This window comes from Coturnix japonica, unplaced genomic scaffold, assembly GCF_054131305.1.
Source record: "Coturnix japonica strain WE unplaced genomic scaffold, WE-NBRP24 Scf055, whole genome shotgun sequence".
In the NCBI taxonomy this organism is placed as follows: domain Eukaryota; kingdom Metazoa; phylum Chordata; class Aves; order Galliformes; family Phasianidae; genus Coturnix; species Coturnix japonica.
The window spans coordinates 1,025,985-1,043,332 of NW_028188958.1; the positions used below are offsets into that span (position 1 = coordinate 1,025,985).

The 17,348-nt window shown below is 52.1% G+C and overlaps 1 pseudogene across 1 annotated transcript in view; it reads right to left on the reverse strand.

Moving 5' to 3' along the window:
- The window catches only part of LOC107307134 (filamin-C-like), a 149,492-nt pseudogene that overhangs the window by 19,154 nt on the left and 112,990 nt on the right, over positions 1 to 17,348 (reverse strand). Inside the window, exons 31-35 of the transcript XR_014941036.1 lie at positions 15,268 to 15,396; positions 13,460 to 13,633; positions 9,926 to 10,087; positions 5,718 to 5,921; positions 3,076 to 3,228 (exon numbers count right to left, since the gene is read on the reverse strand). The product of XR_014941036.1 is annotated as a filamin-C-like (transcript). The remainder of the gene's footprint in view (positions 1 to 3,075; positions 3,229 to 5,717; positions 5,922 to 9,925; positions 10,088 to 13,459; positions 13,634 to 15,267; positions 15,397 to 17,348) is intronic.

Genomic DNA, 17,348 nt, shown 5'->3' on the forward strand with positions numbered 1-17,348 from the left:
CAGAGGTGCCCCATACCCCCCATCCCCCCCCTTCCCCCCATTCCCCCCCCATGCCCCCCCAATAACCCCCCAGAGGTGCCCCATACCCCCCCATCCCCCATCCCCCCATTCTCTCCCATCCCCCCCTTCCCCTCCACCCCCCCCAATAACCCCCCAGAGGTGACCCCCCCATCTCCCCCATCACCCCCACTCCCCACAATCACCCCCCCAGAGGTGCCCCATCCCCCCATCCCCCCATTCCCCCCCCATTCCCCCCACACCCCCACAATAACCCCCCAGGAGGTGCCCCATCCCCCCCACCCCCCACAATAACCCCTTGGAGGTGACCCCCCCCATCACCCCCACTTCCCCCATCCCCCCACAATAACCCCCCAGAGTTGCCCCATCCCCCCATCCCCCCCCCCCATTCCCCCCCCATCCCCCCCCAATAACCCCCCAGAGTTGCCCCATCCCCCATACCCCCATCCCCCCCCATTCCCCCCCCAACCCCCCCCAATAACCCCCCAGAGTTGCCCCATACCCCCCACCCCCCCATTCCCCCCCCATTCCCCCCCATGCCCCCCCAATAACCCCCCAGAGGTGCCCCATACCCCCCCATCCCCCATCCCCCCATTCCCTCCCATCCCCCCATTCCCCCCACCCCCCACAATAACCCCCCATCTCATGCCCCCCACCCCCCACAATCACCCCCCACAGGTGCCCCATCCCCCCATCCCCCATCCCCCCCAATAACCCCCAGAGTTGCCCCATACCCCCCACCCCCCCATTCCCCCCCCATTCCCCTCCACCCCCCCCAATAACCCCCCAGAGGTGACCCCCCCATCTCCCCCATCACCCCCACTCCCCACAATCACCCCCCAGAGGTGCCCCATCCCCCCATTCCCCCATCCCCCCATTCCCCCCCCATTCCCCCCACACCCCCACAATAACCCTCCAGGAGGTGCCCCATCCCCCCATCCCCCCACAATAACCCCCCCAGACGTGACCCCCCCATCACCCCCACTTCCCCCACCCCCCACAATAACCCCCCATCTCATCCCCCCACCCCCCCCACAATAACCCCTCCTGGAGGTGCCCCATCACTCCAGACCCCCCCATTGCTCCCCCCCCACAATAACCCCCTGGAGGTGACCCCCCCCCCCATCCCCCCATCCCCCACAATAACCCCCCCAGAGGTGACCCCCCCATCCCCCCCACCCCCCCCCCCAATAACCCCCCAGAGGTGACCCCCCCATCCCCCCCACCCCCCCCCAATAACCCCCCAGAGGTGACCCTCCCATCCCCCCATACCCCCCCATCCCCCCCACCCCCCACATAAACCCCCATCTCATCCCCCCTCCTCCCCACAATAACCCCCCAGTGGTGCCCCATCCCCCATACCCCCATTCCCCCCCCATGCCCCCCCAATAACCCCCCACAGGTGCCCCATACCCCCCCATCCCCCATCCCCCCATTTCCTCCCATCCCCCCATTCCCCCCACCCCCCACAATAACCCCCATCTCATCCCCCCAACCCCCCACAATCACCCCCCCAGAGTTGCCCCATCCCCCCCCCACCCCCCCAATAACCCCCCAGAGTTGCCCCATCCCCCCATCCCCCATCCCCCCCCCATTCCCCCCCCATCCCCCCCAATAACCCCCCAGAGTTGCCCCATACCCCCCACCCCCCCATTCCCCCCCCATTCCCCCCCCATGCCCCCCCAATAACCCCCCAGAGGTGCCCCATACCCCCCATCCCCCCCCTTCCCCCCATTCCCCCCCCATGCCCCCCCAATAACCCCCCAGAGGTGCCCCATACCCCCCCATCCCCCATCCCCCCATTCCCTCCCATCCCCCCATTCCCCCCACCCCCCACAATAACCCCCCATCTCATGCCCCCCACCCCCCACAATCACCCCCCACAGGTGCCCCATCCCCCCATCCCCCATTCCCCCCAATAACCCCCCAGAGTTGCCCCATACCCCCCATCCCCCCCCATCCCCCCATTCCCCCCCCATGCCCCCCCAATAACCCCCCAGAGTTGCCCCATACCCCCCACCCCCCCATTCCCCCCCCTTCCCCTCCACCCCCCCCAATAACCCCCCAGAGGTGACCCCCCCATCTCCCCCATCACCCCCACTCCCCACAATCACCCCCCCAGAGGTGCCCCATCCCCCCATCCCCCCATTCCCCCCCCATTCCCCCCACACCCCCACAATAACCCCCCAGGAGGTGCCCCATCCCCCCCACCCCCCACAATAACCCCTTGGAGGTGACCCCCCCCATCACCCCCACTTCCCCCATCCCCCCACAATAACCCCCCAGAGTTGCCCCATCCCCCCATCCCCCCCCCCCATTCCCCCCCCATCCCCCCCCAATAACCCCCCAGAGTTGCCCCATCCCCCATACCCCCATCCCCCCCCATTCCCCCCCCAACCCCCCCCAATAACCCCCCAGAGTTGCCCCATACCCCCCACCCCCCCATTCCCCCCCCATTCCCCCCCCATTCCCCCCCAATAACCCCCCACAGGTGCCCCATACCCCCCCATCCCCCATCCCCCCATCCCCCATCCCCCCATTCCCTCCCATCCCCCCATTCCCCCCACCCCCCACAATAACCCCCCATCTCATGCCCCCCACCCCCCACAATCACCCCCCACAGGTGCCCCATCCCCCCATCCCCCATCCCCCCCAATAACCCCCCAGAGTTGCCCCATACCCCCCACCCCCCCATTCCCCCCCCATTCCCCCCCCATGCCCCCCCAATAACCCCGCACAGGTGCCCCATCCCCCCATCCCCTCATCCCCCCCCATTCCCCCCCCATCCCCCCCCAATAACCCCCCAGAGTTGCCCCATACCCCCCACCCCCCCATTCCCCCCCCATTCCCCCCCCACCCCCCCCAATAACCCCCCAGAGTTGCCCCATCCCCCCACCCCCCCCCCCATTCCCCCCCCATCCCCCCCAATAACCCCCCAGAGTTGCCCCATACCCCCCACCCCCCCATTCCCCCCCCATGCCCCCCCAATAACCCCCCACAGGTGCCCCATACCCCCCATCCCCCCATTCCCCCCCATCCCCCCCGTCCCCCCCCCACCTGGCACGTGTCTGTCGGCGAACTTGACGCTGAGCCGGTAGCTGCCGGGCTCGGTGGGGCAATAGGACACTTTGCAGGTTCCGTCCTCAGCGTCCTCGCAGTGAATGTCCACTTTGCTGGGACCCTCCACCGACAGACCCAGACCGCCATAACCTGAGTCACGGACACGGGGTAAGGGACACACACAGACACATAGACACATAGACCCATAGACCACATAGACACCATAGACCCCACAGCCCCCATAGACCACATAGACACCATAGACACCATATCCCCCACAGCCCCCACAGCCCCCATAGACCCCATAGACCACATAGACCACATATCCCCCACAGCCCCCACAGCCCCCATAGACCCCATATCCCCCACAGCCCCCATAGCCCCCATAGACCCCATAGACCCACAGCCCCCATAGACCCACAGCCCCCATAGACCCCATAGACCCCATAGCCCCCATAGACCCCATAGACCCCATAGACCCCATAGCCCCCATATCCCCCACAGCCCCCATATCCCCCACAGCCCCCACAGCCCCCACAGCCCCCATAGCCCCCACAGCCCCCATAGACCCCATAGACCCCATAGACCCCACAGCCCCCACATACCCCATTCCATCCCATATCCCATCCCATACCAGCACTCCTTGTGTCCACAGTGAACTGTGCCAGCTGGAAGGTGGTCCCATATCCCATCCCATACCCCATAACACCCCATAATATCCCATACCCTATACCCCATACATACCAGCACTCCGTGTATCCACAGTGAACTGTGCCAGCTGGAAGGTGGTCCCATATCCCATCCCATACCCCATAACACCCCATAACCCCATAATACCCCATAATACCCCATACCCCATACATACCAGCACTGCGTGTATCCACAGTGAACTGTGCCAGCTGGAAGGTGGTCCCATATCCCATCCCATACCCCATAACACCCATAACATCCCATAACACCCCATAATATCCCACAATACCCTATATCCATACCCTATACCCCATACATACCAGCACTCCGTGTATCCACAGTGAACTGTGCCAGCTGGAAGGTGGTCCCATATCCCATCCCATACCCCATAACACCCCATAACCCCATAATACCCCATAACACCCTATATCCATACATACCAGCACTCTGTGTATCCACAGTGAACTGTGCCAGCTGGAAGGTGGTCCCATATCCCATCCCATACCCCATAACACCCCATAACACCCCATAACACCCCATAACATCCCCCATACCAGCACTCCTTGTATCCACAGTGAACTGTGCCAGCTGGAAGGTGGTCCCATATCCCATCCCATACCCCATAACACCCCATATCCCATCCCATCCCATACTCCATAACCCTATAATACCCCATACCCTATATCCCATACATACCAGCACTCCTTGTATCCACAGTGAACTGTGCCAGCTGGAAGGTGGTCCCATATCCCATCCCATACCCCATAACCCTATAATACCCCATAACACCCCATATCCCATCCCATATCCCATCCCATACCCCATAACCCTATAATATCCCATACCCTATATCCCATACATACCAGCACTCCTTGTATCCACAGTGAACTGTGCCAGCTGGAAGGTGGTCCCATATCCCATCCCATACCCCATAACACGCCATATCCCATCCCATAACACCCCATAACACCCCATAATATCCCACAATACCCCATATCCATACCTTATATCCCATACATACCAGCACTCCTAGTGTCCACAGTGAACTGTGCCAGCTGGAAGGTGGTCCCATATCCCATCCCATACCCCATAACACCCCATAACACCCCATAACACCCCATAACACCCCATAATATCCCACAATACCCCATATCCATACCCTATACCCCATACATACCAGCACTCCTTGTATCCACAGTGAACTGTGCCAGCTGGAAGGTGGTCCCATATCCCATCCCATACCCCATAACACCCCATAACACCCTATATCCCATCCCATACCCCATAACACCCCATAATATCACATCCTATACCCCATACATACCAGCACTGCGTGTATCCACAGTGAACTGTGCCAGCTGGAAGGTGGTCCCATATCCCATCCCATACCCCATAACCCTATAATACCCCATAACACCCTATACCCCATACATACCAGCACTCCTTGTATCCACAGTGAACTGTGCCAGCTGGAAGGTGGTCCCATATCCCATCCCATACCCCATTATATCCCATACCCCATAACACCCCATAACACCCCATACATACCAGCACTCCTTGTATCCACAGTGAACTGTGCCAGCTGGAAGGTGGTCCCATATCCCATCCCATACCCCATAACACCCCATAACACCCCATAACACTCTATATACCCATACCAGCACTCCGTGTATCCACAGTGAACTGTGCCAGCTGGAAGGTGGTCCCATATCCCATCCCATACCCCATAACACCCCATAATACCCCATATCCCATCCCATACCCCATAACACCCCATAACACCCCATAATATCCCACAATACCCCATATCCATACCCTATATCCCATACATACCAGCACTCCTAGTGTCCACAGTGAACTGTGCCAGCTGGAAGGTGGTCCCATATCCCATCCCATACCCCATTATATCCCATACCCTATAATATCCCATACCCTATATCCATACATACCAGCACTCCTTGTATCCACAGTGAACTGTGCCAGCTGGAAGGTGGTCCCCTCGCTCAGCCCGGCCCCCCACACTTTGACCCTCTGCGCGTCCCCGATCTCGGAGGGTCCCACCATGATCTTGAAGGGGCTGTTGGTCACGTGCTGCCCCCCCTTACGCACGCTCACCACGTGCTCACCAACCTCCTTGGGCGTGAACGAGATGCCTGGGGGGGGAACATATATATTATATGTTATATATAGGGAACGAGGTGCCTGGGGGGACATAGAGATATTATACGTTATATATAGGGAATGAGATGCCTGGGGGACATATAGACATTATACATTATATATAGGGAATGAGATGCCTGGGGGGACATAGAGATATTATACATTATATATAGGGAATGAGATGCCTGGGGGACATATAGACATTATACATTATATATAGGGAATGAGATGCCTGGGGGGACATAGAGATATTATACATTATATATAGGGAATGAGATGCCTGGGGGACATATAGACATTATACATTATATATAGGGAATGAGATGCCTGGGGGGACATAGAGATATTATACATTATATATAGGGAATGAGATGCCTGGGGGACATATAGACATTATACATTATATATAGGGAATGAGATGCCTGGGGGGACATAGAGATATTATACATTATATATAGGGAATGAGATGCCTGGGGGGAGACATATAGATATACGGTATATATAGGGAATGAGATGCCTGGGGGACATATAGATATACGTTATATATAGGGAATGAGATGCCTGGGGGGACATATAGATATACGTTATATATAGGGAATGAGATGCCTGGGGGGACATATAGATATACATTATATATAGGGAATGAGATGCCTGGGGGACATATAGATATACATTATATATAGGGAATGAGGTGCCTGGGGGGACATATAGATATACATTATATATAGGGAATGAGATGCCTGGGGGACATATAGATATACATTATATATAGGGAATGAGATGCCTGGGGGGGGCATAGAGATATTATACATTACATATAGGGAATGAGGTGCCTGGGGGGACATATATATTATATATTATATATTATATATTATATATTATATATTATATATTATATATTATATATTATATATTATATATTATATATTATATATTATATATTATATATTATATATTATATATTATATATTATATATAGGGAATGAGATGCCTGGGGGGACATATAGATAGATATTATACATTATATATAGGGAATGAGATGCCTGGGGGGACATATAGATATTATACATTATATATAGGGAATGAGATGCCTGGGGGGACATAGAGATATTATACATTATATATAGGGAATGAGGTGCCTGGGGGACATAGAGATATACATTATATATAGGGAATGAGATGCCTGGGGGGACATATAGATATTATATATTATATATAGGGATTGAGATGCCTGGGGGGAACATATAGATATATGTTATATATACGGAATGAGGTGCCTGGGGGGGCATATAGATATTATACATTATATATAGGGAATGAGATGCCTGGGGGACATAGAGATATTATACATTATATATAGGGAACGAGATGCCTGGGGGGAACATATAGATATATGTTATATATAGGGAATGAGGTGCCTGGGGGGACATATAGATATACGTTATATATAGGGAACGAGGTGCCTGGGGGGGACATATAGATATTATATATAGGGAATGAGATGCCTGGGGGGACATAGAGATATTATACATTATATATAGGGAATGAGGTGCCTGGGGGGACATAGAGATATACATTATATATAGGGAATGAGATGCCTGGGGGGACATAGAGATATTATACATTATATATAGGGAATGAGGTGCCTGGGGGGACATAGAGATATATGTTATATATAGGGAACGAGATGCCTGGGGGGACATATAGATATACGTTATATATAGGGAATGAGATGCCTGGGGGGACATAAAGATATATGTTATATATAGGGAATGAGACGCCTGGGGGGGTGGGGGGGGGAATATATATATATTTGGGGGTACATATATACACACATATAGATATATAGTGAACGAGATGCCTGGGGGTGGACATATATATATATGGGGGGAAAATATATACACACACACATATATATACATATATAGTGAATGAGATGCCCGGGGACACACACACACACATGTAACACAATATCTATATGTATCTATATGTCTATAACACAACATATATATCTATATGTACCTATATGTCTGTTAGGCAGCCGTTTAAGCAGACACGGCTCCTCAGTCCCCGACGGGGCCCTGATGGTGGCCGTCAGTTACACACACACATCTAACACTATATCTATATGTATCTATATGTATCTATATGTCTATAACACCACATATATCTATACATTATACCTATATGTCTATTGGGCAGCCGTTTAAGCAGACACGGCTCCTCGGTGCCCGACAGGGCCCTGATGGTGGCCGTCAGTTACACACACACACACATAACACTATATCTATATGTATCTATATGTATCTATATGTATCTATATGTCCATAACACTATATATATCTATACATTATACCTATATGTCTGTTGGGCAGCCGTTTGAGCAGACACGGCTCCTCGGTGCCCGACGGGGCCCTGATTGTGGCCGTCAGTTACACACACACACACACATAACACTATATCTATATGTATCTATATGTATCTATATGTATCTATATGTCCATAACACCATATATATCTATACATTATACCTATATGTTTATTGGGCAGTCGTTTGAGCAGACACGGCTCCTCACTCTCCTATGGAGCCCTGATTGTGGCCGTCAGTTACACACACACACACACACACACACACACACACACACACACATAACACACATATAACACACACATATATACCATAACACTATATATATCTATACATTATACCTATATGTCTGTTGGGGAGCCGTTTGAGCAGACACGGCTCCTCAGTGCCCAATGGGGCCCTGATTGTGGCCATCAGTTACACACTCACACACACACACACACACATAACACACATATAACACACACATATATACCATAACACCATATATATCTATACATTATACCTATATGTCTATTGGGCAGCCGTTTAAGCAGACACGGCTCCTCAGTCCCCGACGGGGCCCTGATTGTGGCCGTCAGTTACACACACACACATAACACACACATATAACACTATATATATCTATACACCATATATATCTATACATTATACCTATATGTCTATTGGGGAGTTGTTTAAGCAGACACGGCTCCTCGGTGCCCGATGGGGCCCTGATTGTGGCCGTCAGTTACACACACACACACACACACACATAACACACATATAACACACACATATATACCATAACACTATATATATCTATACATTATACCTATATGTCTATTGGGCAGTCGTTTGAGCAGACACGGCTCCTCAGTCCCCAATGGGGCCCTGATTGTGGCCGTCAGTTACACACACACACACACACACACATATAACACACACATATATACCATAACACCATATATATCTATACATTATACCTATATGTCTATTGGGCAGCCGTTTAAGCAGACACGGCTCCTTGCTCCCCAATGGGGCCCTGATGGTGGCCGTCAGTTACACACACACATATAACACTATATCTATATGTATCTATATGTATTTGTATGTATCTATATGTCCATAACACTATATATATCTATACATTATACCTATATGTCTGTTAGGCAGCCGTTTGAGCAGACACGGCTCCTCAGTCCCCGACGGGGCCCTGATTGTGGCCGTCAGTTACACACACACACATAACACTATATCTATATGTATCTATATGTCCATAACACTATATATATCTATACATTATACCTATATGTCTATTGGGGAGTTGTTTAAGCAGACACGGCTCCTCAGTGCCCAATGGAGCCCTGATTGTGGCCGTCAGTTACACACACACATATAACACTATATCTATATGTATCTATATGTATCTATATGTATCTATATGTCCATAACACTATATATATCTATACATTATACCTATATGTCTATTGGGCAGCCGTTTGAGCAGACACTGCTCCTCGGTGCCCGACGGGGCCCTGATTGTGGCCGTCAGTTACACACACACATATAACACTATATCTATATGTATCTATATGTATCTATATGTATCTATATGTCCATAACACTATATATATCTATACATTATACCTATATGTCTATTGGGCAGCCGTTTGAGCAGACACGGCTCCTCAGTCCCTGACGGGGCCCTGATTGTGGCCGTCAATTGACTCAGGTCCGGCTCCGAGATCTTGAGCGACACGTCGGTGGCTGTGCCAACGTTCAGCTGGGACGTACGCAATGAGTCGTCACCTATGGGATAAGGACATGGTATGGGGGATATGGGGTAATAGGGGATAATATGGGGTAATATGGGGTAATATGGGGTAATATGGGGTTAAATTGGGGGATATGGGGGGATATGGGGGAATATGGGGGGATATGGGGGATATGGGGATATGGGGGATATGGGGATATGGGGGGATATGGGGGGATATGGGGGATATGGGGGATATGGGGAGATATGGGGGATATGGGGGATATGGGGGATATGGGGATATGGGGGGATATGGGGGGAGATATGGGGGAGATGGGGGATATGGGGGATATAGGGGATATGGGGGGATATGGGGGATATGGGGGATATGGGGATATGGGGGGATATAGGGGATATGGGGGATATGGGGGATATGGGGATATGGGGGATATGGGGGATATGGGGGATATGGGGATATGGGGGATATGGGGATATGGGGGATATGGGGGATATGGGGATATGGGGGGATATGGGGGGATATGGGGGATATGGGGGATATGGGGGATATGGGGACATGGGGGGATATGGGGGGATATGGGGGATATGGGGGAGATGGGGGATATGGGGATATGGGGGATATGGGGGGATATGGGGGATATGGGGGGATATGGGGGGATATGGGGGGATATGGGGGATATGGGGGGATATGGGGGATATGGGGGATATGGGGACATGGGGGGATATGGGGGATATGGGGATATGGGGGATATGGGGGATATGGGGGATATGGGGGGATATGGGGTGATATGGGGGATATGGGGGGATATGGGGATATGGGGGATATGGGGCATATGGGGGATATGGGGGATATGGGGGGATATGGGGCATATGGGGGATATGGGGGATATGGGGGGATATGGGGGGATATGGGGATATGGGGGGATATGGGGATATGGGGATATGGGGATATGGGGGATATGGGGGATATGGGGGGATATGGGGGGATATGGGGGATATGGGGGATATGGGGGGATATGGGGGATATGGGGGATATGGGGGATATGGGGGGATATGGGGGGATATGGGGGATATGGGGGATATGGGGGATATGGGGGATATGGGGGAGATGGGGGATATGGGGATATGGGGGATATGGGGATATGGGGGATATGGGGATATGGGGGATATGGGGGATATGGGGGATATGGGGGATATGGGGGGATATGGGGGATATGGGGGATATGGGGGATATGGGGGGATATGGGGGGATATGGGGATATGGGGGATATGGGGGGATATGGGGGATATGAGGGATATGGGGGATATGGGGGATATGGGGGCATATGGGGTAATGTGGGGTGATATGGGGGTAATATGGAGTGATTGGGGTGATATGGGGTAATATGGGATAATATGGGGGTAATATGGGTAATATGAGTAATATGAGTAATATGGGGTAATGTGGTATATTATGGGGTAATACGGGGTAAATACGGGGTAATATGGCTAATAAGGGATAATATGGGATATTATGGGATGATATGGGATAATATCAGATAATATGGGATGATATGGGGTAATATGGGATAGTATGGGGTATGATGGGATAACATGGGATGATATGGGGTATAATGGGGTAATATGGGATATTATGGGATAATATGGGATGACATAGGGTAATATGGGATAATATGAGATGATATGGGGTAATATGGGATAGTATGGGATAACATGGGATGATATGGGGTAATATGGGATAATATGGGATATTATGGGATAATATGGGATAATATGGGATAATATGGGATGATATGGGGTAATATGGGATATATTGGGATATTATGTGATGATATGGGATAACATGGGTTAACATGGGATGATATGGGGTAATATGGGATAACATGGGATATTATGGGATAACATGGGATAACATGGTGTAATATGGGATAATATGGGATATTATGGGATAATATGGGATATTATGGGATAACATGGGATAAACATGGGATATTATGGGATAACATGGTGTAATATGGGATGATATGGGATAATATGGGATAACATGGTGTAATATGGGGTAATATGGGATAATATGGGGTATTATGGGATAATATGGGATAACATGGGGTAATATGGGATAATATGGGGTATTATGGGATAACATGGGGTAACATGGTGTAATATGGGATAATATGGGATTTTATGGGATATTATGGGATAACATGGGATAACATGGTGTAATATGGGATGATATGGGATTAATATGGGATATTATGGGATATTATGGGATGACATGGTGTAATATGGGGGTATTATGGGATAACATGGGATAACATGGTGTAATATGGGATATAATGGGATATATGGGATAACATGGGTTAATATGGGATGATATGGGATGATATGGGATATTATGGGATAACATGGGTTAATATGGGATGATATGGGATGATATGGGGTATTATGGGATATTATGGGATAACATGGTGTAATATGGGATATTATGGGATAACATGGGATAACATGGGGTAACATGGTGTAATATGGGATAATATGGGGTATTATGGGATATTATGGGATAACATGGGGTAACATGGGATGATATGGGGTAATATGGGATATAATGGGATATTATGGGATGACATGGGTTAATATGGGATGATATGGGATATTATGGATATTATGGGATAATTTGGGATAACATGGGGTAACGGGATGATATGGTGTAATATGGGATAGTATGGGATATTATGGGATATTATGGATGACATGGTGTAATATGGGATAGTATGGGATATTATGGGATATTATGGGATAACATGGTGTAATATGGGATAATATGGGATATTATGGGATGACAAGGTGTAATATGGGATGATATGGGATATTATGGGATATTATGGGATATTATGGGATAACATGGTGTAATATGGGATAATATGGGATATTATGGGATAATATGGGATAATATGGGATAATATGGGATAATATGGGATATTATGGGATATTATGGGATAACATGGGTTAATATGGGATAATATGGGATATTATGGGATAACATGGGAATAACATGGTGTAATATGGGATATAATGGGATATTATGGGATAATATGGGATAACATGGGTTAATATGGGATATCATGGGATATAATGGGATATTATGGGATATTATGGGATAACATGGTGTAATATGGGATGATATGGGATATAATGGGATATTATGGGATGCCATGTGTTAATATGGGATATTATGGGATATTATGGGATATAATGGGATGCCATGTGTTAATATGGGATATTATGGGATATAATGGGATATAATGGGATATTATGGGATGCCATGTGTTAATATGGGATATAATGGGATATTACGGGGTATTATGGGATATTATGGGCTGCCATGTGTTATATGGGATCTCAGCCCCTACCTGTGATCTTGGCGGTGAAGGGGCTCCCCGGGACGTGCTCCCCGTCGAACCTGACGATGACGTTATAGTCCCCGGGGGCCGTGGGCAGGTAGGACACGGTGCACGTCCCGTCCCCGTTGTCCTGGCAGCTCAGCTCCGCCTTCGACGGACCCTCCACCGCCAGCGACAGCCCCCCTGTGGGTCAGTGGGTCACATGGGGGGCAGCCCCACAACCGGCCCCACACACACACTGATGGAGAGCTGGCCCCATAGGGACAGCAGAAGGTGGGACCCTATAGGGACAGGGGGAGCTCCTGCCCCATAGGGACAGCAGGAGGTGGGACCCCATAGGGACAGGGGGAGCTCCAGCCCCATAGGGACAGCAGGAGGGTCCCTCCACCACCAGCGACAGCCCCCCTGCGGGTCAATGGGTCACATGGGGGGCAGCCCCACAACTGGCCCCACACACACTGATGGAGAGCTGGCCCCATAGGGACAGCAGGAGGTGGGACCCTATAGGGACAGTGGGAGATTCAGCCCCATAGGGACAGCAGGAGGGTCCCTCCACCGCCAGCGACAGCCCCCCTGCGGGTCAATGGGTCACATGGGGGGCAGCCCCACAACCGGCCCCACACTGACGGAGGTCTGGCCCCATAGCGACCGATAGCAGGAGATCCAGCCCCATGGCAAGGGATAGAAGGAGGTGTGACACCATAGGGACAGTGGGAGCTCCAGCCCCATAGGGAGGGACAGCAGGAGGTCTAGCCCCATAGCAAAGGACAGCAGGAGGTCTGGCCCCATAGGGACAGAGGGAGGTGGGACCCCATAGGGAGGGACAGCCTGAGGTGTGACCCCATAGGAAATGCCCTGAGATCTGACCCCACAGGGAACGCCCTGAGATCCAGCCCCATAGTGACAACAGGAGACCTGACCCCATAGGGAATCCTTTAGGATCCGGCCCCATTGGGAATGCCCTGGGATCCGGCCCCATAGGGACAGCAGGAGCTCCAACCCCATAGCGATAACAGGAGCTCCAACCCCATAGCGATAACAGGAGCTCCAACCCCATAGCGATAACAGGAGCTCCAACCCCATAGCGATAACAGGAGCTCCAACCCCATAGCGATAACAGGAGCTCCAACCCCATAGCGATAACAGGAGCTCCAACCCCATAGAGATAACAGGAGCTCCAACCCCATAGCGATAACAGGAGATCCAACCCCATAGCGATAACAGGAGACCCAACCCCATAGAGATAACAGGAGCTCCAACCCCATAGCGATAACAGGAGCTCCAACCCCATAGCGATAACAGGAGACCCAACCCCATAGCGATAACAGATCCAACCCCATAGCGATAACAGGAGCTCCAACCCCATAGCGATAACAGGAGACCCAACCCCATAGCGATAACAGGAGACACAACCCCATAGCGATAACAGATCCAACCCCATAGCGATAACAGGAGCTCCAACCCCATAGCGATAATAGATCCAACCCCATAGCGATAACAGGAGCTCCAACCCCATAGCGATAACAGGAGACCCAACCCCATAGCGATAACAGGAGACCCAACCCCATAGCGATAACAGATCCAACCCCATAGCGATAACAGATCCAACCCCATAGCGATAACAGGAGACCCCACCCCATAGCAAATGCCCTGGGCTCTGACCCCATAGGGAACGCCCATGGCTCTGGGGCACACCCCATTACCCCCCATCACCCCCATTACCCCCATCACCCCCATCCCCCCATCCCCCCCATCCCCCCCATCACCCCCATCCCCCCCACCCCCCCATAACCCCCCACGCCCCCACTCCCCCGTACCCTCTCCCGCTCCCTTGGTGCACACAGTGAAGCTGCAGGGTTTGTTCACCACCCCGTGGCTCAGCCCGGCCCCGTAAGCGCTGACGTGTCGCGCGTCCACCGCGTCCACGTAGAACTGCAGGGGGCTGCCTGGGGGGCAACGGGGGGCAAAGGGGGGGGTCAAATACCCCCCAGTACCCCCATAGCCCCCCAATACCCCCATATCCCCCAATACCCCCCAATACCCCCATAGCCCCCCAATACCCCCATAGCCCCCCAATACCCCTATATCCCCCCAATATCCCCCATATCCCCCCAATACCCCCATATCCCCCCAATACCCCTATATCCCCCCAATATCCCCATATCCCCCAATACCCCCTATATCCCCCAATACCCCATATCCCCCCAATATCCCCCATATCCCCCAATACCCTATATCCCCCCAATATCCCCCATATCCCCCCAATACCCCCTATATCCCCCCAATACCCCTATATCCCCCCAATATCCCCCATATCCCCCAATACCCCCTATATCCCCCAATACCCCCATATCCCCCCAATATCCCCCATAGCCCCCCAATACCCCTATATCCCCCCAATATCCCCCATATCCCCCCAATACCCCCTATATCCCCCCAATACCCCTATATCCCCCCAATATCCCCCATATCCCCCCAATACCCCCTATATCCCCCAATACCCCCATATCCCCCCAATATCCCCCATAGCCCCCCAATACCCCTATATCCCCCCAATATCCCCCATATCCCCAATACCCCCTATATCCCCCCAATACCCCTATATCCCCCCAATATCCCCCATATCCCCCAATACCCCCTATATCCCCCAATACCCCCATATCCCCCCATATCCCCCATATCCCCCCAATACCCCTATATCCCCCAATATCCCCCATATCCCCCCAATATCCCCCATATCCCCCCAATACCCCCATAGCCCCCCTAATACCCCCATATCCCCCCAATACCCCTATATCCCCCCAATACCCCCATATCCCCCCAATACCCCTATATCCCCCCAATACCCCCCATATCCCCCCAATACCCCTATATCCCCCCAATACCCCCATATCCCCCCAATACCCCCATATCCCCCATATCCCACCAATACCCCCCATATCCCCCCAATACCCCCATATCCCCCCAATACCCCTATATCCCCCCAATACCCCCATATCCCCCCAATACCCCCATATCCCCCATATCCCCCAATACCCCCCATATCCCCCCAATACCCCCATATCCCCCCAATACCCCCCATATCCCCCCAATACCCCTATATCCCCCCAATACCCCCATATCCCCCAATACCCCATATCCCAATACCCCCTATATCCCCCCAATACCCCCCATATCCCCCAATATACCCCCATATCCCCCCAATACCCCCATATCCCCATATCCCCCCAATACCCCCATATCCCCCATATACCCCCATATCCCCCAATACACCCCATATCCCCCCAATACCCCCTATATCCCCCCCAATACCCCTCATATCTCCCCAATACCCCCAATACCCCCCAATACCCCCCATATCCCCCCATATCCCCCCATATCCCCCAATACCCCCCATATCCCCCAATACCCCCATATCCCCCCAATACCCCCATATCCCCCCAATACCCCCCATATCCCCCATATCCCCCCAATACACCCCATACCCCCATATCCCCCCAATACCCCCATATCCCCCCAATGGCCCCCAATACCCCCATATCCCCCATCTCCCCCATATATCCCCCTATATCCTCCCCCCATACCCCCACTGTATCCCCCCATATCCTCCCATGCCCCCACCCCATAACCCCCATATCCCCTCAACCCCCCCATACCCCCCATATCCCCCCCATACCCCCTATATCCCCCCCTATATCCCCCATATCCCCCCATACCCCCTATATCCCCCCCTATATCCCCCCATATCCCCCCCATCCCCCCCATACCCCCCATATCCCCCCAATACCCCCTATGTCCCCCCATATATCCCCCCATATCCCCCCAATACCCCCATATCTTCCAATACCCCCCATATCCCCCATATATCCCCCCAATACCCCTAATATATCCCCCCAGT